Below are 21,482 nucleotides of genomic sequence, written 5' to 3'. Positions count from 1 at the left end.
AAAAGGAATTGAATTCTCTGGTGGGGTCAGATTAATAGACTATTTGATAAAAGCCCTGCTGATTAGACTAAAGGCCTTTGGAGGCCAACATCCCGATCCCCAAAGGGGTTAATCAGTGATCTCAAGGGAACTAAGAAGGCCATGAGAAGTTGTACAGCAATTACAGCTTAATAAATGCTCTTTCTGATCCTGGAGCAAATGTATCATTTGCAGCAAGTATTCTCCAAGTATGTCTGAACAGATTTCCATCCTCCTTTTCAGCCTTGATGATTGGAGGATCATGAGAACTGATCTCCCACCTGAGATTGCAAAGATTCAGCTTCAAGGAAGATTCTATAACCCAACATTTTCCTCCCAAAGCATTTCTCTTACATAAGAAAATATTCTGCCTCTGAAGATTCATGTAGCATAAGAAAGGTAGACAGGAAATGAACAATTATCAAGGAAATTATAATATAGAAAAATACAAAGTAGAAACAATAAAAACTAGGCATCTCTAGTTCTATTAAGGGAATAATGGAATATAACAAGTTATCGGTGTACAGTAAGAAGAAAAGATGAAATAGACCAAAGATGGGCAACTATGGTCCTTTATGACTTGTGGACTTCCACTCCTAGAATTCCTGAGACAGCTGACTGTAAAGGGGTCATAGCTGCTCATCCCTGAATTGGATCCTACAAAAACCTCTCCCTTCCCTTCCTTCCCCCCTCCCTCCCTCTGTGCATGTGTGTGTGTGTGTGTGTGTACGTATGTGTGTGTGTGTGTGTGTTTGTATACATACAGTACATGCTTTTATGTACAACATAAAAGTTGGTAAAAGTTCCCACTCACAATCTTTCCTCCTAGATCGGTCTGTAGCAGTCCCAATAGTATAGTTCATACAATACAGTGTCCTGAGATTGTGGGAGCCTTTCTCGTTGTGATTTATTTAATCACCCATGATTGAAGAAATTATGGCATGGTGCAATGTAAAAATTCAATTTAAATCTTAGTTTCAACCCCAATTTCTCACTTTATCACAAGCTGAGAGAGAAGTTCTAGAAATATTTTTTGTTATACACTTAAGCTATAATTTAAAAGCTTTTAGTGTGTTACATTTGTTATATAGTCCTTGAATATTATGCGTCAATTTGATGCATGAGTTGTTGAATGATTCTTGTAGCTATTCTATCTGTGACATTTCAGAATAAAATTGTCACATTGCATTGGGTAAAAAACAATGGTTCATTTACATTTACTGATAGATAAAACATGTTTTAGTTTCTATCAAAAACATATACAATTCTTGCATAGCAAGGCCAATTTGTGTCCAATATGATGGCACATGAACTTATATTTATCACAGCAAAACAGAAAGAGTTGAAACATGATCACTTTATATTTGTGGATATCTAGAATCAGAGGTAGCATCATATACACATATACACCTGAGGCAGGACATAAAGTGAATCAGGATATAAAAGTAAGACATGACAGAAAGAAGGAATAAAGACTTGCTTTTAAGACATGTACAAGAACAGAAAATGTTAAAAGCCTAACCACAAGAGTACAAGCTAGCCACAGAAAGTTACTGGAAAAGCTTAGGCAAGATATTTAGTAACAGGAACATGTTACATTCCCGTGTTCTGCTGCTTTTGAAAGATATATAAGAACTGTCTTTTCTATAAGTTGTTGTTCATATGTTCAAATGGCTGTCTTGCATAGCTTGGTCTGAACCTTGATATCAATAAAGCCACTTCTCCTAATCCCGAAGTCTGAGCCCCTTAATTTTCTGCAACATTTGTGGCAACCCAGATGGGACTTGGAGCGATATTTCGCTGAGGATGGCACATACAGACCGGTGCCCAATCGAGGCTGTCTTGCCCAACCTTCAGGCGCTACAGAGAGTTTCTCTGGAAGGAGGCAAATGACCCCCTGGAGTACTCGGTGGACACCGTCCGATCCAAGAACTCGAACAGGATCAGGACAAGTCGATAAACAACGCCGGCTGAAAAGAAGATGCCTGCAGGCAAGGATTGTGGGAATTGTAGCCCCACTCATTTGAGAGTGGAAGAGGGGGCCTGATCACCCCCCCCTGGGTCCAGGATCGGTTCATCCTAATGTGACCCAAGAGTTGTGTGGGTGGCTAAGCCATTGCAGTTCCTGTTGGTGACCGTTGGAACATCCGGCACCACAGGTCAGTGGCATTGTCTTAGAACATGAGTGATGGAGGAAGAATTCCTCAGACACCTCTTCAATGCATGTTGAGAAATTTTAAGAAAGGTTTTAGTGGAGATTATGGAGACCCTAAGGCCAATTCTGTAAAAATGGGGGTCCAAGAGGTTTGAGTCCTCTATACCTGGCAGGAGTTTGAAGTGGAGTGATTATGGGCAGAAAATAATCCTCAAGAACATGCAGGTCACCATACACCATTAGTCATTCAAGTAAAGCCTTTGGCAGTGCTTATTCGTCTCTATCAGAGAAGTGATCCTCACCCCATTGCACAAGCAATTCAAGACCATATTACCAAATGCTTAAGAGCAGGTAATAAAAAGTTAAAGCCTATCTGAATGGGAGATCCAAGCTAGAAACCTGGTCGAATGCAAACAATGTGTGAACAAACGTCTCTATACATCTTGATCTTTAAAAATATTTCAGCACTTGCTGGGATATCTAAAGATAGATATAGAAAAGTTTGGATCTTTAAAAATATGCCAGCATTGGCTGGGAGATCCAAACTAGAAAAGAGAAGACACCAAACATCCCAGAGCAGAGACAGGTATTAACAATCTAGTACTTAAGGAGGACAGGGGGGAAAAGAGTTGTAAGGTGTGTAGTCCTGGGAGGACAGAATACAACACTCTTAGGAAAACCCTGAGATATAGTCAATTACCAGGATGGGTAACAAGCCTCCGGGAGGAAAGAAAAGAAAAGAAAGAAAAAGAAAAAGAAAAAAAGAGAGTCTCAATGGAACATTTAGTTCCTGTATTGTTTTAACTTGAATATTTTTCTTTGTTGATGTGTTTAAGTGTTTAAAAAGTGTGTGTGTGTGTGTGTGTGTGTGTGTGTGTGTGTGTGTGTGTGTGTGACAGCAGTGCCCTCCACCTAGTTGATCTTTGACATGAAGTGGTTGACACTGAAGGAATAGTAGACCCAAGGAGACAAAAGATGGGATCAGATATTGATTAGAAAGAACAAACGGTCCCATTAGGTGGGGCCAGGAGGAAGAAAACCAAAAAGGTTCCCAAGGGGACAGATCAACTGGATCACAAACCCGGTCCAAGAGAGCAGTTGAGACAGAACTCCAATTGCCCCTAAGGGAAATTTTATTGCCAGGAGCTGAGGGGGAGCTATGTAAGGTGTGGGTATATGCTCCATTCTCAATTGCTGATTTATATAATTGAAAAAAATCAAATTCCTAATTATAGAGAGAATCCAGATCAGATGCACGTCCTTTTTGCATCAATTTTCTGAAATCACCAGCCTACTTGGGCAGATGTACAAAGTCTGATGGAAATTTTATTAACCCCAGAGGAAAGAAGGCTGGTGAAGGGAACAATGGATAAGACTTTGCAGAAGGTTCATGCAATAGATTCGGACTGGACATGTTTACTGGAGGAACCAGATTGGGAACCTCAGTCCATTCGGCTGCAGAACTTGCTTTTACCTTGGTTTTGTTAAGTCTTAAACAAAAGTTAAGAATTTAAGGATTCTTAGAATGCATTTATCAAACCTTTAGGCAATATACCACATTAGATCCCGAGGTTGAAGAAAATAAGAGAATTGTCAATATTTCAACTTTACTTTACTTTATTTCAAACTTTTATACCGCCCCCTCTCCCAAAAGGGACTATGATCTTCATTGGTCACTCTGTAGATGACATTAGGGCAAAAATTACAGAAGACAAAAAATGGGGGCAGGAAAGGCATCTCTGAACTTGTGGAATGAGCATACAAAGCGTATATTAATTGGGATCAAAATCTCAGAGAAGAAGGAACTTCAAAGGGCAAGAAGAAATGTACTTTTTCTCACTGAGGCACTTAGACAGGAAGAGTGGGAGGCCAGGGGAACTGCCGGAAGAATTGTACAAGGAGGGGTCGGTAGTTAGAATCCCACACCCAGTCAGAGGAAGAGCCCTCCAGTTAGCAAAAGGGAAGATGGTTAATGTCTACACAGACAGAAAATATGCATTTAGAGTTTTATATGCTCATGGGGCTATTTGGGGGAAAAAGGGCTCACTGATTTTGACACTCGATACATGGTGGCAAAAGGCACATATGCTGTTGTTAATCAGGTTGCTGCAGCCTGTCTCTGTTGTGCACAAAACAACCTAAAGACAGGATGGAAACTTCCACTGGGAATCCTTCTACAGGGATAGATTTCCCCCAAATTTTCCCAGAAATTGGGATGTAGAGATCTCTTGGTTTTGTGTGTATTGAAAGACATTGTGCCAAGATTTGGGGTGCCTATATGTCCTCATATTCTGGCCCCTACTTCACAGCTCAGGTGATACAAACTGTTTCCCAGGCTTTTGGAATAGAATGCTGTCTATCCCCACAGAATAGTGGTGAAAAATTTAAAGATTTGATTTAACGACAGGTATCCAAACTCCGTCAGAAAACTCAATTAGTGAAAAAGAACCTTTTGTTTAGACACAGGAACAAAAACAGGCATTTGAGATTTTAAAGTAAGCATTGTCTCAAGCTCATGTTATGGGACTTCCCAACCTTGAGAAATCTTTCAATTTGTAGTAATATAACATTTGGAATCTTGACTCGAGAAAAGGGAAGTGGCAACAACCCACAGCTTATCTGTCGAGACAACTTCATGAAGTAGCAAAAGGGTTGCCACATTGCCTTAAAATCCTGGCCGCATGCGCTTTTCTGATCAAAGAAGCTAATAAATTGACTTTTGGGCAGCCAATTACTATATTTACTAGTCATGCAATTCGTGGAGTATTAGAAAGAAAGAGCACTAGTGTTCAAGTAGCAGAGTTGTGGGCTTTAATACGAGCGCTAGAAAGGACACAGAATGAAAGTATAAACATTTGGATTGATTCTAAATATGCATTCCTCACATTACATGTCCATGCCGCAGTTTATAGAGAGAGAAGACTCTCTTTTTAAATAAATATTTTTTATTAAATGTTTTGATCTTTAAAAACAATAAGGAAGACACAGCAAAGGGAAAAAAATGCAATAAGAGAGAGAAGACTCTTAACAGCAGAGGAAAAGAAGAGCAGCTAGTGTGCTTGCCCAGGGGAATTAAAGATTCCATATGGGGGATCTGCACAATCTCCAAGCTGGATGCTCAGATCCAGCTGAAAAGGGAAAAGCAGCTGACAGAGAAGCAAGGCTGTCAGCAACCTGAGATGATCAGAGCTACCCTGACATGACAGCTTATGTAGCATTGGAAATGCCAAGGGGACTGAGCCCCAGGTATTCTAAAGCAGAGGAACTCCAGGCAACTGTAGATTTGAAGTGACATAAACAGGGAAAATGGTATGTACTCCCAGACTGAAGAATTTTTGTACCAGCCAACTTAGCCTGGACAGTAGTAAAAGACTCTCACTCAACAACACACATGGGCAAGAGTGTGTTAGCAGAAGCACTTCAGCATATTGCTTACATTAATCTCCTTCACTCACTATGTGCTCAAGTTAATCCAAGACAAGGACCTAGGCTTCCACTAGAAGTCAGCCCAAGGGATATTACCCTATGGATTCATTAGTTATTGATTTCACAGACATGCCCAAGTGTGGACTATATAAGGCAATTCTAGTCATAGTGTGCAATTATACTAGGTGGCCTGAATGTTTTCCCACCAAAACAAAACAGGCACACGAAGTGACAAGAATCCTATTCAAGGACAAAGGTGTCTCTTGAAATTCACCTTAAATGGGTGAATGCATTGTCATTGGCACTTTGGTCTGTGTGATGCCTCCACAAAAGGAAATTCGGTTATCTCCTTTTGAAATGATATTTGGAAGACTCCTGGTTATAAGTGCTAACTTGAAAAATCACGCAGGGGACCCAGGTCAAATAGGGACCTTGTGGGTAAATCAAATGGTGGGAGAATTAAATAAGCAAATACAAGAGATCCAACAATACTGTGTGCCCTCAGTCCACCATTTCTGAGCACCTCTACTCATAATATTTGGGTGGGAGACAGAGTATGGGTAAAACACTGGAAAGGAGAGAATTTGAAACTTAGGTGGAAGAGCCATTTACTGTGGTCACGTGTTCTCCACCTGCAGTAAGAGTGTTGGAATCCAAGGTTTGGATTCACTGGACTCGAGTTAAGCCAGCTATTGATGAGTATTGGGAGGCAGACCAGGACGAAGCCCGCCCTTTAGTGGTACGCTTGAAGAAGCACCCCATAACTGTCCTCCCGGCAACAGGCAGACTACTATGGGGCAGAAGAGGCCTTACTAGTAGTCACCCCCTGGAAGCTGACCCTCTATGTACGGCCGAAGATTTGGAGGAAGAAGACAACGTTCCATTTGTTAGATGTAAAATGTATTAAGAAACCTGGCCACCTGTCAGGGCATCGAAAGTCGAGCATACATAGCCATAACTATCTATTGCTTTAGTGAGAGTGCTTGCCCTTATTGTGATTTGTTGTATGGGATATTCATTCCTCTGGAATCGCCCCCTCCCAAGAAAGACAGGTGCTGAGGCTAAAATCATTGACTGTGACAAAGGACAGTACGAAACTCCTGGAGACACTTATGTTTGAGGAAACCTAGGAGTGGGCTCTCTGTAGTGTAGTACTCATCCTGGGACTGTGGACATTATATTTAACAAATAAGGGTTGGTTCTGTGGGACACCTAAGACTGATATTGCCCTTTCCCAAATCATATACAACCCCAATCTTCTTCCTGACGTGGTGATTTTGTAGATTAAGGGAATTGTGATTGGATAGGTTCTGTGTAAGGGACAATTATGAGCTTTTTGTGGCTTTGGCTGTTATTGGCAAAGGGCCTGCTGAGTGATAACATCCTGAACAGTAGTTCCCATTGTTGTGAAAATGTGACTCCCCTTGCCCTTGAGAGAGGCTCCGGGGATGTTGAGAATCCCAAAGGACAAAATCAGGGCCCAGGGTATGGGGTTCCTGGAGATGATGGACGGGGTTTGGAGGCAGCTCGCTCCCGCCACCGGTGTCTCATCTCTCGGTAGGGACGATACCCTGAACCTAAACCAACCCCAAACCCTAAGGACAAACACCCAACAATCCAGGTAAAACATGGGATGGAACAAAGCGAGAATGGGCCTCTGAGACAATTAAGAGAAGGGAACTATATAAATACAAGGAGTTTAATTAAAGCTTATAAAAATGACAGGCTGAACAAAATTGCTTGCAAAAAAGTGGCACAGAATTAGTACTCCATACCCCTTTGAACTAAGTCAGAGTCTAATTAATCAATCCGAGCCCACACTAGGTCAAAAATGCTGGTTGTGCTTGTTTGCTGCCCCATCATCTTACCATGCTGTTCCAGTAGAGCCAGACCTTTGGGTAAAGACCAGGGCCATGGTGGTCCTTGAGAAGGGTGGTAGATGGAGAACTAAAGCAGCAGAAGCCAAGTTACAAGGTGACTTTTACAATGCATTAAAAAGGCTGGGGATGAGCCACCTCCCCATTGTTGGCCCTATAGCCGTTGGTGTGGAAATCCTAGGACTACCCTCCTTGTGTGTCAAACGGTATCAGGAACCTGATAGGGTCACTGGCAGAAGAGCAATGACCATCAGAATTATACCTTAGCCCTAGAGAGACATGCTTACTGGCATGTTCATAGCAGGGACCTTGGGGGCTTGGACTAATGAAAAGAACCTCTTGGCCCATGACTTTTCCATGAACATAGGTGTGTGTGTAGGAGAACATGGAGTCTTCTACGTATGTATGCTTACCTTCTAACTGGACTGGAACTTGTACCCTGGTACACCTCTTCCCCAAGATGGGTGTTGTCAGTGGGGAACAAACTTGTTAATGATCCTGAGGAGGATGAGGTCTGAGAATTGCTATATATATATATTGCTATATATAGTATATATATGCTATATATAGTATGTATGTATATATATATATATATATATATATATATATATATATATATATATATATATATACTATATATATGCTATATATAGTATATATATAATAGTATATATATATATGCTATATATAGTATAAATATTGCTATATATATATAGTATATATATTGCTATATATATAGTATATATATAGTATATATATAGTAAATATATACTATATATATATTGCTATATATATATAGTATATAATATAGAAAGAGGGAGTAGTGACCTTCCTCCCATATTTAGGCATACCAGGGGTTGTAACACAAATACATATATATGTGTGTGTGTGTGTGTTTTGTATTTGTACTGATAAATAAATAAAGGGAGACTGGTATAGATCTATTTCGAGCTAATTAGCTCTCATCAGCTAGCCATACCCTTACTGGGATTTGAACCTGATGAAGTTAGCTGATGAGAGCTAATTAGCTCGAAATAGATCTATACTAGTCTCCCTTTATTTATTTATCAGTACAAATACAACACAAATATAAAAAGGCAACATTAAAAATAAAAATATGGTTTTCTGCCTGCATGGTCTTCTGTGATGAGCCGAAGGACAGAAAGAGGGAGTAGTGACCTTCCTCCCATATTTAGGCATACCAGGGGTTGTAACACAAATACATACATACATACATACATACATACATACATACATATATTTGTTTTTTGAGGTTTTCGCGGGTGTTTATATGTACGTCTTTGGTTGTTCGGGTTTTCCCCCGCGCAGAATTGGAAGTATATTCACGACGTTTCGATGAAGTCTCATTCATCATCTTCAGGTTGGTGCTTCTGGCTTGGTGCTTCCAGGAGCAATGTGAGGTCTCGGCCGGTTTCTTTTTTTAACTGCCAGTGGGGATTTGAACTGATTGGGTGGGAGTTTGGCTGCATTCTGATTGGGAGGGGGTGTATTATGATTGGTAGGGGGCTTGGCTGTGCTCTGATTGGATGGGAGTTTGGCTGTGCTCTTATTGGATGGGGGCGTGTTCTGTATGGGTGGGGGTTGGTTGTGCTTGTGTTAGTCTGAGTTGCAGAGGGATTTGAGCTGGTGAGCTGCGTTACTGTTGTTTGGCTTCGCATTTGTGGTAGTGCCACATCTTCGTGGTGGGCATCAGTTTGCTTCATGTATGGATTGGAGGGGTTTAAAGTGGCTAATAATGCAGCTGTGGTCTGGATTCTGGTTTGTTGTTTGCTTCTGGTGCTCCTGGAAGCACCAAGCCGGAAGCACCAACCTGAAGATGATGAGACTTCATCGAAACGTCGTGAATATATATTAATTACTTGCTTTTTCTTATTGATGTTATATATCATTAACTTGAACTGATTATGTTATGCCAAATGCCATAATCTAAGATACTATAATAGGTAAGACTCAATTGTAGCTAAAAATAGAGTCTTAAAGGGGGGGGATGAGGCAGGACATAAAGTGAATCAAGATATAAAAGTAAGACATGACAGAAAGAAGGAATAAAGACTTGCTTTTAAGACATGTACAAGAACAGAAAATGTTAAAAGCCTAACCACAAGAGTACAAGCTAGCCATAGAAAGTTACTGGAAAAGCTTAGCAAGATATTTAGTAACAGGAACATGTTACATTCCCATGTTCTGCTGCTTTTGAAAGATATATAAGAACTATCTTTTCTATAAGTTGTTGTTCATATGTTCAAATGGCTGTCTTGCATAGCTTGGTCTGAACCTTGATATCAATACATCCACTTCTCCTGATCCCGAAGTCTGAGCCCCTTAATTTTCTGCAACACACCCACCCACAAAATTATCCAACTTGAGACTTGATTGTTCAGTAGTATATTACATATTTGCTGACAAAGGAATACGGAGAAAGCTAAATCCAGTTGAAACAGCTGACTGACTATGCAACGCACCATAATAATAATTTATTAAACTTGCATGCTGCCCAACTCTCAATTACTCTGGGTAGTTCACAATAATCAAAACAAAGAAATTACAATAAAACCAATGAAACATAAAAGGCTATATGGAAGAAGAGCACAACCAGCCTTCTCAAAAAATTTGAGCAGGCCTCTTAGAAAGGACATAGACAACATTTTGTTGCAGGGCTCACTTGTGGACCTTAAAATCAAGAATAAATTCCTCCCGGCTCCAAATCAGCCACACAACACAGAAAAGATTAGCTAGTTACATGCAGTTGTCTATTTCCCTTTGTTCCTTTTCTTCAATCTTGCTCTTATTCTAATTTCCTCTTTTTCAGCAATGTTTCCTGAATGCAACAGAAGATGAGTTCAGCCTGTGTGCTCTCCAAATAGCCTATTAGTTGGCCAACAGCATTACATGCATGAGCGAAAGCAGATGCATCCAACTCACAGCTGAAGGTTGTATATGGTTTACCATAGCTTTGAGATAACTAGAATCTTTCCAAAAGTTATTGATGATCTGCAGTATTTAATGTAACAAAATGGAAAAATAAATACATATAGGTGTGCACTTGTATTAAAATAATATTAAATTCAAATTAATTTAAGTTACATTTAATTTGGTCTGGTTCCATGAATTTTTGCGAGTGTAATTGTTGGTACATCAGACTTAGGCCCTTGGCCTGTTGTCTTGCACCAAAGTTACACACAAAGGACTCAACCTCATCCTGTTGCAAACTCTTCTGTTTACGTGCCAATTTTACTGAGCTTTAACAAGAATATATCACAGTAGTTTGGATCACGGAAGCCTTTTGCTCAGTACATAGTAGCATTGGTTAAATATGGCAGTGATAACACTTCTTCAGAGAATAACGTATGTTTTTATTTGTTCTTGTCCACTAAAGTGGACAAAATAATCAAAAATATTCTACTCTTTTTTATATTTCACCTTCTGACCAAAAGATAAATTGCCTATTGAAAGGAAACTTGCAGACTTCTTAAAACCAATACATTTAATGAATAATTCTAAATTCTGAAGTAGCACTATGTACAGGTTTGCACATAAGTATAAGTTCAGCATCACATCAGAGAAGCAACATATTGAGGAGGCTTATGTGAAAGATTCTAGCTTCATTGTAGCTCACACTTACACGGGTGGCAAATACCAGCATCAAATAAGTCTCTTGTTGTTAACACACAACAATGATTAGAATGCAATCCTATTCAATTCCAGAGTTCCTTTTATTCAATAGACTGATATCCTTCTTTCTAGAAATATACCTTCACCAAACAGAACAAATAAAAAAAGGTTATGACATAAACATATTCTTTTAAATGAAGAAGCAATAGGTTTCTGCTGAGAACAGAATGTATTTACTTAACCTTCTTTATACCAAAACAGGCATGTACCTATTTTCCTGGAATTTGCCTCTTTCAATGATGCAAGATAATTTCAAAGGTAGATAGACAGAATAATAAGAGCTATTGTTGTTGGCAAACATCCATATCCGTTCTGGTTTTTATTGCACATTTTTTGGCATTTGGATCCTGATGTTCTCTTTTATTATAATCATCCCTTTTGAAATTGCTTCTAATACCTGATGTATTAGTTTTCTCCCAACAATGTTTGTCTTGTTGTTATCAGCAATCCTCAATAAAATCATCAGTATTGCCATTTCAAGGGTACAGGAAGTGAGGCCAAAAACTCTTCTGTGTCAGACTTAAAACTGAATGAGAAATTTAAAACAGGTCTCTCCCATATCCATTACATCAGTGACAGTGTCCGGTAGACACACACACACCCCTACACACACACAACACTTTCTGTGTCCATGAAAATATGAACTATTTTCATTGGCACATATACAGGTATACTTAGACCACAATTGAGTTCCATATTTGTGTTGCTAAGTAAGAAGTTTGTTAAGTAAGTTTTGCCCCCATTTTACGACCTTTCTTACCACATTTGTTAAGTAAATCATTACAGTTGATAAGTTAGTAACATGATTTTTAAGTGAATCTAGCATTCCCATTGACTTTGCTCGTCAAAAGATTGCAAAAGGCGATCACATGATCTTAGAGCACAGCAACGGTTATAAGTATGTGTCAGTTGCCAACCGTCTGAATTTTGATCACATGATCATGGGCATGCTGCAAAGGTTGTGTGAAAAACAGTCAAAGGTCATCTTTTTCAGTGCTGATGTAACTTTGAACAGTCACTAAATGAACTTTTGTAAGTCGAGGACTACCCGTAATATCTCGGTAATGACATCTAATATATACCTGCCAGCTATAAATAATTCAAACAATAGCATTCATATTAGGAAGCATGGCACTATCCTAAGCATGCAGTAAAACACAGTCACAGAGCAGGATCATGTATGCATACATGTTATAGAATTCAGTCAACCTATCAGAGAATGATTTTCCAGATCAGGGTATCTAGCAGACTGGAATGTTTTCAGTGACAGTTGAGTACGAATTCACACATAGTTGAATTGTTCCTGCTTACTTTCTCTTATTCATCTCCTGTAATTGTTAGCTCAGTTTGTCAACCTGTTGCATATTTCCTTACTTCTGTTTCTTGACATGGCTATTGCACTGCAAATTATCTTCAGTGCAAACATGAAGTACAAATAGGCAGGGTACAGCTATGTGCTGCTCCTCTTGAGTGTATCTTTGGATTACCTTAATAAAAAGCTTTCTTGACAATCCTGAGCAGCTGCCACAAACACTTAATGCTCAGTTTCTAAACAACATTTTCATTTTGTAGTCTTTTTGACCTTGACTCAGCAAACTCTCATGATAACAGAGCTGGAGCAACACACTTTTGCATTGAGGGTGAAACACACATTGTTCTTAGGGAAGACTCTCTTTCCTCCTAGTGATGTGCAGCTAAGATAGGATATGCTGCAAATGCATTAGCCACCATTGGCTTTGGACACACCTGTGGAATGTTCTCTATCCTTTTGGATGAGGCTGCCCAGGACTCCAGTTGAATATTATGCATGAAAAAGGAAGCCCCACCGTTAAGCCAAGTATGCATGTGCAGGGTGCATTTATCTGTGTCAGTGAAAGGGAGATTTCAGTTCTCTGGCTCATGCATCATGTCAATACCGCCTCTTCAATCACTTGCCATTTGTCACCCCCGCATGGAATGAGTCACTGTGCTGTGTAAGGGAGATGAGGAGGAGGAACAAGAGAAAAGGGATTTTGAAGGGAACCTCCAGGAAGATGGATCTGAGCTATTAGTGCTACCCCTATGTAGATGAGAAGCATATGGTGGTGGAGGGGGGGGGGAGATCTCCACCCCACTGGAATTCCATGCCTGGAGGAAGAAGGAAAAGCAAAGGGTGATGTGAAAAGCCTGAAACAATATCAAGATGGTTTCCAATTTCTATATGAAAAGAGCATATTCTCCAACACTGCAAGCGACACTGCAAACATAGAATGAAGAAAAAGTTATAACTCACACTATGACTTAATGTGTACTGAGCAATAGTCTGTAGGCACTATACATAAGGGAAAAACAAGTCCGAGGGCCTTGTAGTCTACACAAGGCAACAACTGAAAATGAAGCTGGGTTCCATATACTGCTGCTGCATTGACCACGATGGCCATATGGCTGTGCATGGGGGGAGGGGGGGAGAGCATGCCTCATTGGGGTTCTACCATAAAGATTAATTAATTAATTAATAGGATATCACCTTGCTTCTTTTTCATCTCTTATTTTTCTCACCGAGCCATAATGTTGTACATTATAATCCCAGAACATTTATGGCTTCTCACATAAGAGATGTTTTGCTGGAGCAGACCAAAATTGGTCCAACTTCTCAAGTTTTCCTGCAAGTAAGCAACCAGGTGTCTCGAGAGAGTTCCCAGCAATCGGTGCACTAAGGATGTATGTCCTCTAAAAATGACAATTTTACCCAGCTGCAGGTTTAAAGCAAGAGATGGATCCCCCTTGGATTTCTCCCTATTCCTTTTTATAGCCATCAAGTCTGGTGGCCAACCATATGTCCTGCGATGAAATATCTTCACTCAGTTTTCAGCAAGTACTAACCCTTGTTAAAGTTCTCAAAGCTAAATGTAATCCTCAAATAAATCGTTAGGTAATTAACAAACAAATTGTTTTCTTTTTTAAAAAATTAATCCCCACCCCCCCCTAATGCCAAAGAACCTGACTCCCATCAAGACAGAAACAAAAAGCTCACTTTTTCATTAAAGGACTTAGAGTCTTTCCCAAACATTATACTTAATAGTTATGATTAAGCTTTCAGGATGTAAGAATTGCAATCATGCCATTTACCATATATTTTTTTCTTGCTGGAACTGTAAATTAATGACTAAAAGCTATATGATGCAGAAGCAGTAGTTGTTATTTGGAGCAGTCTTCCCCTCCAAGAAATACCTTGAAGCTAATGAGTGAGTGTGAACTCACTGCAAAACATTATTTCATTATATTTTGGCTCCTGAGCCCAAACTTCCAGAAGCTCTTCCAATTACAATAGGAACCTACAGAAACACCAACCCATCTTTTGCCTTAGGACGTTGTCTGGAGACTGATTGCTCTGCCCTCCTCCTGTTCTCTGTTTCATGGGTTATTGTTCAATTTATCCAACAGAGTTGTGTCCCACTTAGACCATTTATTCTGCACTGCTGATTGATAGGCACTGTATTGCATTGTAACTAGGACACTAGTAAGTGCATTTTGGGCAAACTGTCATCCGGGTTACTTCTTTTTGATTCTGGGTTTTCAATAAGATCAGTGGAAACATATAAACCAGTCCTTGATGCATTCGGAGGTCCTCTTGCTCTTTTTATTGAGTGAAGCCCTAGGTTTTGTCACTACTTCTCTCGTAATTCAACTCCTAGCCATGTGGATACCCATCAGCTGGATATAAAGGTCAAAAGGAAGGAAAGAAAAAAGAAAGAGGCAATTTTTATCTTTCTAGAATGCAAAGCCAGGCACCAAACCATAGTTTAGGAAACACAAATGGAATCAGACAAGAGGAATTCATACAAAAATTGCATCGCATTGGTCTTGTTCTCTACCTGTCTGTCATGAGAATCCCATTAATCCATTAGTACATTTGATAAAGCAGGTTCTACATCTGAAAGCACACACAGGGAAATCTAGACTAAATTGCTGACTGGAGGCAACCACACACCCAGGGAAACCTTCAGATAAATTGTCTCATCTCATCTTCTTCAGCAAGCATGATCTGTGGCTGCAGTGATGGGACTTACAAATCAACACATCCGGGAAAGCACTTGGTTGGGGAAGGCTGATCTAAAAAAATGCTTCTGTCCTCTTCCTGCTGACCCATCATGTAAAATATGCATTGCAGGAAGATAGGGGGTGGAAAGGAGAGCCTTGACCTTCACTTTCACTCCTACTTTCACTGATGGGGAATAGGATGGCTACCTTTTATAACTATGTGTGCCACCCAAATACTATGGCTGAATCCTATGCCTAGATATTATTGTTGTTGTTAGTCGCCAAGTCATGTACGACCCATCATGACCCTATGAACAACGTTCCTCCAGGCCTTCTTGTCCTCTGCCATCCCCCAGAGTCCATTTAAGATCACACCTACTGCTTCTGTGACTCCATCCAGCCACCTCATTCTCTGTCGTCCCCTTCTTCTTTTGCCCTCGGTCTTTCCTTAGCATTAGGCTCTTCTCCAGTGAGTCCTTCCTTCTCATTAGGTAGCCAAAGTATTTGAGTTTCATCTTCAGGATCTGGTCATCTAAAGAGCAGTCAGAGTTGATCTCCTCTAGGACTGACCGGTTTGATTCGCCTGTATATTAATCAACCACTATTTCTAATATTTAATGAGCTGTACTCTCCACTGTGGACCCGGATACCCAACCTTCACTATTGTAGATCAAGACTAGGAAACTTTGGGGTGGCTAATACATGCACATTATGGAATGGGTACTGGTAGAATTGAGTAGGAAAGTAACACAAAGTGTGTTTAATCAGGATTTTTGCAAGGGTCTTGCTTTGGGAGGGTTTTTTGGTAATTAACAATTAACTAAAGTATATTTTGAAATTTATGATACATTTTGTTTTTAATTTGAAAATGGCAGCAAAATACACCATCCACTTTCAACAACTGAGATCAGAAATTTCTGCCAGCCACAAAAAATGGTTTGGGCATGCACCCTGCAGCCTGATGTAGACCTTAAAATCATATGTTGAGGCCTCAGGGGTCCACCATTCTTGTCATTAAAGGTGCAATTCAAGCAGAAATGCAGGGCCTGATTCAGCAAGATGGGCTGAATAGCCATCTCCCCGTTGCCAAATTTTGCAGCATGTAATATGCACCATCCTCTTTTTACAAAGTTCTGTCAGACATAAATTGACCAACATCTGGCCTGTTGGCTGTTCTTGCAGTACCAGCAATTCCATCACTGAGCAGCCTGCACTATAACTCTGTGGCAGTGCCCCCTCACCTCTTACAGGCCCAAGGGCCATGATGTTGACAGAGCCGTCCTGGTTGTTTGTTTGTTTGTTTGTTTGTTTGTTTATCATATTACTATTTAAATAAACTATCAGCAAACACACACATATACGAATAATATGTGGACAATATAATACAGGAGATAAAATATTAAATTAAGATGAAACCGTAACAAAATCACCATAATATGGAGCCATACAATGGCAATGGGATCGATGTTATCATTTGTTATCTAAGGAAGCTAACCATCTGACTGTGTGGCTGCGAGGAGATCATTCCAGGTACCTTGAAATTTCCTGAGGAGACGTTCTTGAACTATACATGTTATAGTTTGTTCCAGTGCACCACAGTCATATCATGGGCTCTCATTGGGGGTACAAAGGGTAGATTTCCTCCATGATGGTTATACCCTGGGCAACACTCTGTCTTAACTGAGTAGCTACCACAGTGGCTGAACTGGATATTGCATTCCTCAAGGCCAAAAACTAGCTGGCATGGGTTAGTTGATTTACAAATATGAGTTGTATCAGGCCTCAATGCTATTTTTCTTTTTCTTTTTAATAAAAAAACAATTGTATTGTGTTCTTATTTTTGTTCATTACCCAGAGTTCCTTTAGCTAGACAGGCAGTCATATAAATCTGTTTGATAAATCCATAAATAACTCACAAGGTCCCAATCCTACCCAGGTAACTAGGAATTCCTGCTTTCTTCCCTCCCAACTTGCAGTTGCCTGCTTGTCTTTCGGCGCTGCCATCTGCACGTAACATGACCCAGCCCTGTTGCATCCACAGCCATGTCGGGTCGATAAGATGTCTTGTTGCTGCCAATATGAAGAATACTATCTCCATTCTGCAAAGTTTTTCTATAACCTTAAAGGAAGGTGGTTTTTTTTTATTTATTAACTGGCCTCTTTGTTTTTATTTTATTTCTTTGTATCTCACCTTTATAATTTATTTTTACAAATAAGGAAGTGAATATATCCAACATTTCTTCCTATTTTCCCCACGACAACAATTCTGTTAGGAGGGTTGGGTTAAGATGAGTTCCTGACCCAAAATCACACAGGTGGCTTTCATGACTAAGGCAAGACTTGCACTCAGAGTCTCCAGTGTTCTAGCCTGGGGACTTAACCACTAGACCACATTGAAAGTTAGGGCAGAGTTTGAGGTAAGTGATGGGACCACTGTAACCTTCCTTCTAATTTCTGCAGAATGCTCATTCAAACCATTTAATAAAAATTGCAGGGGGCCGAGAGAGAGGGGGAGCAGATTTTTAAAGACACTAAATACTTTCAGAGTTGAATAGATTTCAACCAGGATTCTCAGAATTTTTAGAAAGAAGGGAAAGTGGAAGTAAGGCTCAATGGATAAAGCAAACGCTCAGTGTTTAAAGATGGGAGAAACTGATAATCCTAACATCTCATAATCAGCAATCAGCACATGGGATGAGGGTAATAGTAGTTCAACAACTGCAGAGGCCAAACTGCAGAAAGTGTGAGGGAATCAGCACCTGCAGGACCAGCTGGGACATTTTTGCAACACAATGCTCTCCCAGAGAGAGGCCTAAATTAAGGGACTTCGCAAGTCCCAAATTGGATGAGGGCTTTAGAAAAGGAGTCCCAAACTCCTGGGCCATGGCCCTATGGGAACCGGACTGTGCAAGCAGTGGGCAAGTATGCAAAGGTTCATTTGCGCATGTTCAGGATTATGTTGCACATGCAAAACACACCCACCCACACACCACTGCCTGTAGTCTGTAGAGCTGGAACAGCTGGGGACCACTGGTTTAGAATTTCTAAGGATATATCTAGTAGGTTAGAAGGCTACAGCTTTAGTTTTTGTCAATATTTTGTCTATTAGGTGTAGGCAAATAAAGGATTGGATTTGACTGGGCTTCAGAGTGTCATCACTGGGCTTCAACCTGGCAGAAGGCTTCCTTAAAGTGGCTAAGATTAAAGTTTAAATTATGGGAGAAGAGTAATTACAGTTTTGTTTGACTGAAAAACATTTCTTGACTTCTTTAGAAAGCCTTGTTTCTTAAGAGGGAAATATGGGAAAATATGGGACACGGTGGCTCAGTGGCTAAGACGCTGAGCTTGTCGATCAGAAAGGTTGGCAGTTCAGCAGTTCGAATCCCTAGCGCCGCGAAATGGAGTGAGCTCCCGTTACTTCTCCCAGCTTCTGCCAACCTAGCAGTTCTAAACCACATAAAAATGCAAGTAGAAAAATAAGAACCACCTTTGGTGGGAAAGTAACAGTGTTCTGTGCGCCTTCTGCATTTAATCATGCTGACCACATAACCACAGAGACATCTTTGGGCAGCACTGGCTCTTCGGCTTTGAAATGGAGATGAGCACTGCTCCCCAAAGTCGGGAATGATTAGCACATATGTGTGAAGGGAACTTTTACCTTTACCTTTAAACAAAAATATCTATCCCAAGTTAGGCCTGATCCTCTTCCACACATTTGTACAGATGAGGTACACTATCAAGAAATGCTAGTGGAAGTCATGCCTTATTTTCCTCAGGCTGGCACATCATGCAACTCATCGACAAACATATACAAAGATATATTTGCATAGTGTGAGAGAGTTAACTTGGTTTAGTGGCTAAGGCATGCTAAAAATCGTGAGAGCCTGAGAGAGTTTGCACAGGAAGTCAGCTGGATCACCTTGGGCCAGTCACTTTCTCTCAGCTTTAGGAAGGAGACAATGGCAAACGATTTCTGAACACCTTGCTGAGAAAACTGCAGAGACTTACCCAGGCATTCTTATTCTAAGAATCATCATAATTGAAAGTGAGAAAAAAAGTATTTGCATACCAACCTAAAAAGGATAGTAGTCCACACATAATGGTAATATTATATTAATATGTGATAAATTTCCAGCAAGATATTGTTTGTTAAAGAAACTTATATTTCCTCAGCATGAGGAATGCATGGTAAATTATGTTCTGTAGGTGCATCACTTGTCATATTCGCAGCCCCCCCCTTTTTTTTTACTGAAGTTGAATTAAAAAATATATTATGGAATAAACTTTATATTTTGCTGCCTGTACCCAAATACACAGTACCAGGAATGCACTCACTTATCTGCATACATTTAATTTTTTCATATCTTTAAGCTGAGGCGGGACAGAGCTGAGCTGAGGCACCGTAACCCTCACACACATACAAGCACAAAGGGTGTTACTAGAATTCTATTTATTTCACACAGACAAACAGCTGTTCTATCACACTTGCACTTTTAATGTGTACACAAACCAAATGTGAAGCACAATGGTGTTACACTGGAAAAGCTGTTGATAGACACATTTCATGCCCAATGTCAGAAGGAAATATGAAATCCTGGTAAGTGTAGTATATTAATATGTATTGTACTGTTTTATGTCTGTTACAGAATCAGCCCATCTGCCTATGCCATGCTGAGGCATATCGGCAAGTCTTCGCACACACAGCATGCTCTTTCCCTTTGGGGTTCACTCATTCCCCTTGGAAGATACCTCATTCTTTCCAAAGTCCTCAAGGCTCTCATTTGAGAAAGGAGGCACGGCCTTCTCTGGCGTTGCTCCCACCCCCACCGCCATCTCTCTTTCCAAGCTGTTGCCTCCCCTCCTCTTGCACGCTCACTGGCACACAGGAGGCCGGTGCTGGCTGCGATATGTGCCCCTAATCACATTAGCAGCGTGTTGGCACAACAGCCGCCCCGGGAGGCTGGCCCATTGTCTGCGCCCTGACGTGCTGAGCCCTGCCAGCCGCCTCCTAATTACACCCTCCGCCAGGCAAGGGTGTGTGGATGAGGGAACCCCCATAGAGTCAAAAACGTGCTGCCCCCATACCTGTCCTCTCCTTTTTTCCCTGCCAGCAGAAGGGCCCCAGTCCCTGAATGGATGCAGCTGCTGTGCATGACCCTCTCCCTCCAAAATGCAAATTAAAACACCTGCTGCCCCCCAAACTTGTTCCCTTCGTCCTACTGCATCCCATGCATGTCCTCGATTCCGCCTTGATTTCTTTTGCTTCTCTATCCCAGGGACCTTCCCTTCTCATTTTCCCCACTTCACTCTGGATTCATACTAGGGCCCCACCGGTGCCTGCCTCCCGGGCCTGGATTCAGACCTCTACCCCGATCTTCCAGCTGCACCCCATCGCGTGCTTCAGCTCCTCCTTCCCAGGTCCACCTGCATGCCATGACAGCTCCCTTCACCAACTCCATTCTTTTTTCCTCCCCCACCCCCAGGATCTCCTCTTTCCACCCACCTAACCCGTATAGCTTGTCTCCTCCTGCACCTTTTCCCCTTTCTCTCCATGGCGGAGAAGCCCCCTCCGTCACCCCGCCTTCACCCATATGCAACCAAGCCCCCACTTTTCCTCCCTTTCCCCCTCCAGCCCCCGATCACATTCAGCAGCAGCCTCCCTGCTCAGCCGGAAGGCGCAGCAGCAGCCGTCGCTCTTCTGTCTGCCCATATTGCCCGTTCCCTTACCTGAAGGAGAGACGCCGGAGAAGCCGACTCTGGGAGAAGGACAAGCGGCTGGTTGCGCTCCGCGACTGTTGCCTCCTTTGCCGGCTGGCCGCGGGAGCTGGTGCTGGAAGCTGAAGTCAGGCCGCTAGAGGGCGCCCGCAGAAAGAAGGGGTGGAGGAGGGGCGGAGGGGGCGGTGGAGACGCGAGCGAGGGAGCTGCGGCAGCCCCTTCGCCGGACTAGATGCGGTGGGTCGGGGGGCGGCACCGCAGGGGCTGGAGGAGGGAGGGAGGGAGGGAGGGAGGGAGGGAGGGATGGGGAGAGAGAGAGCCAGGGTAGCCAGGCAAAGCAGCAAGGCAGCGGCGTCGGCAGCAGAGTATATGGTCCCTGCACAATCCGTGTGCAGAGGGATAAAAGGATTCGTGCACCGGCACACCCAGCGGCTCCCGTGCAGTTTCGTGGCTTTCAGGTTGGGGGGTGGGGTGGGGAGAAGGGCACCTCTTGTTCGACCAAGGCTATTCTGGGAGGCTCGCAGGCGGAAGGACGGGAGCCAGAAGGGTGCAGTATTGTCGCGATGTATTCAGATGGC

General features: G+C 41.6%; 1 protein-coding gene across 2 annotated transcripts in view; it reads right to left on the bottom strand.

The window, feature by feature from the left end:
* The window catches only part of SYT3 (synaptotagmin 3), a 54,283-nt gene extending 33,247 nt beyond the window's left edge, over positions 1-21,036 (bottom strand). For both annotated transcript variants that reach the window (XM_081932518.1, XM_081932519.1), the window contains exon 1: positions 20,917-21,036. The gene's annotated coding sequence lies outside the window, so the exon portion shown is untranslated. The remainder of the gene's footprint in view (positions 1-20,916) is intronic.
* Positions 21,037-21,482: the final 446 nt, after the last annotated feature.

The sequence above is a fragment of the Natrix helvetica genome, assembly GCF_964273705.1.
Source record: "Natrix helvetica genome assembly, chromosome: Z".
NCBI classification, from domain to species: Eukaryota; Metazoa; Chordata; class Lepidosauria; order Squamata; family Natricidae; genus Natrix; species Natrix helvetica.
The sequence above is the reverse complement of the archived record's forward strand: the minus strand, read 5'-3'. Positions and strand labels throughout refer to the sequence as shown.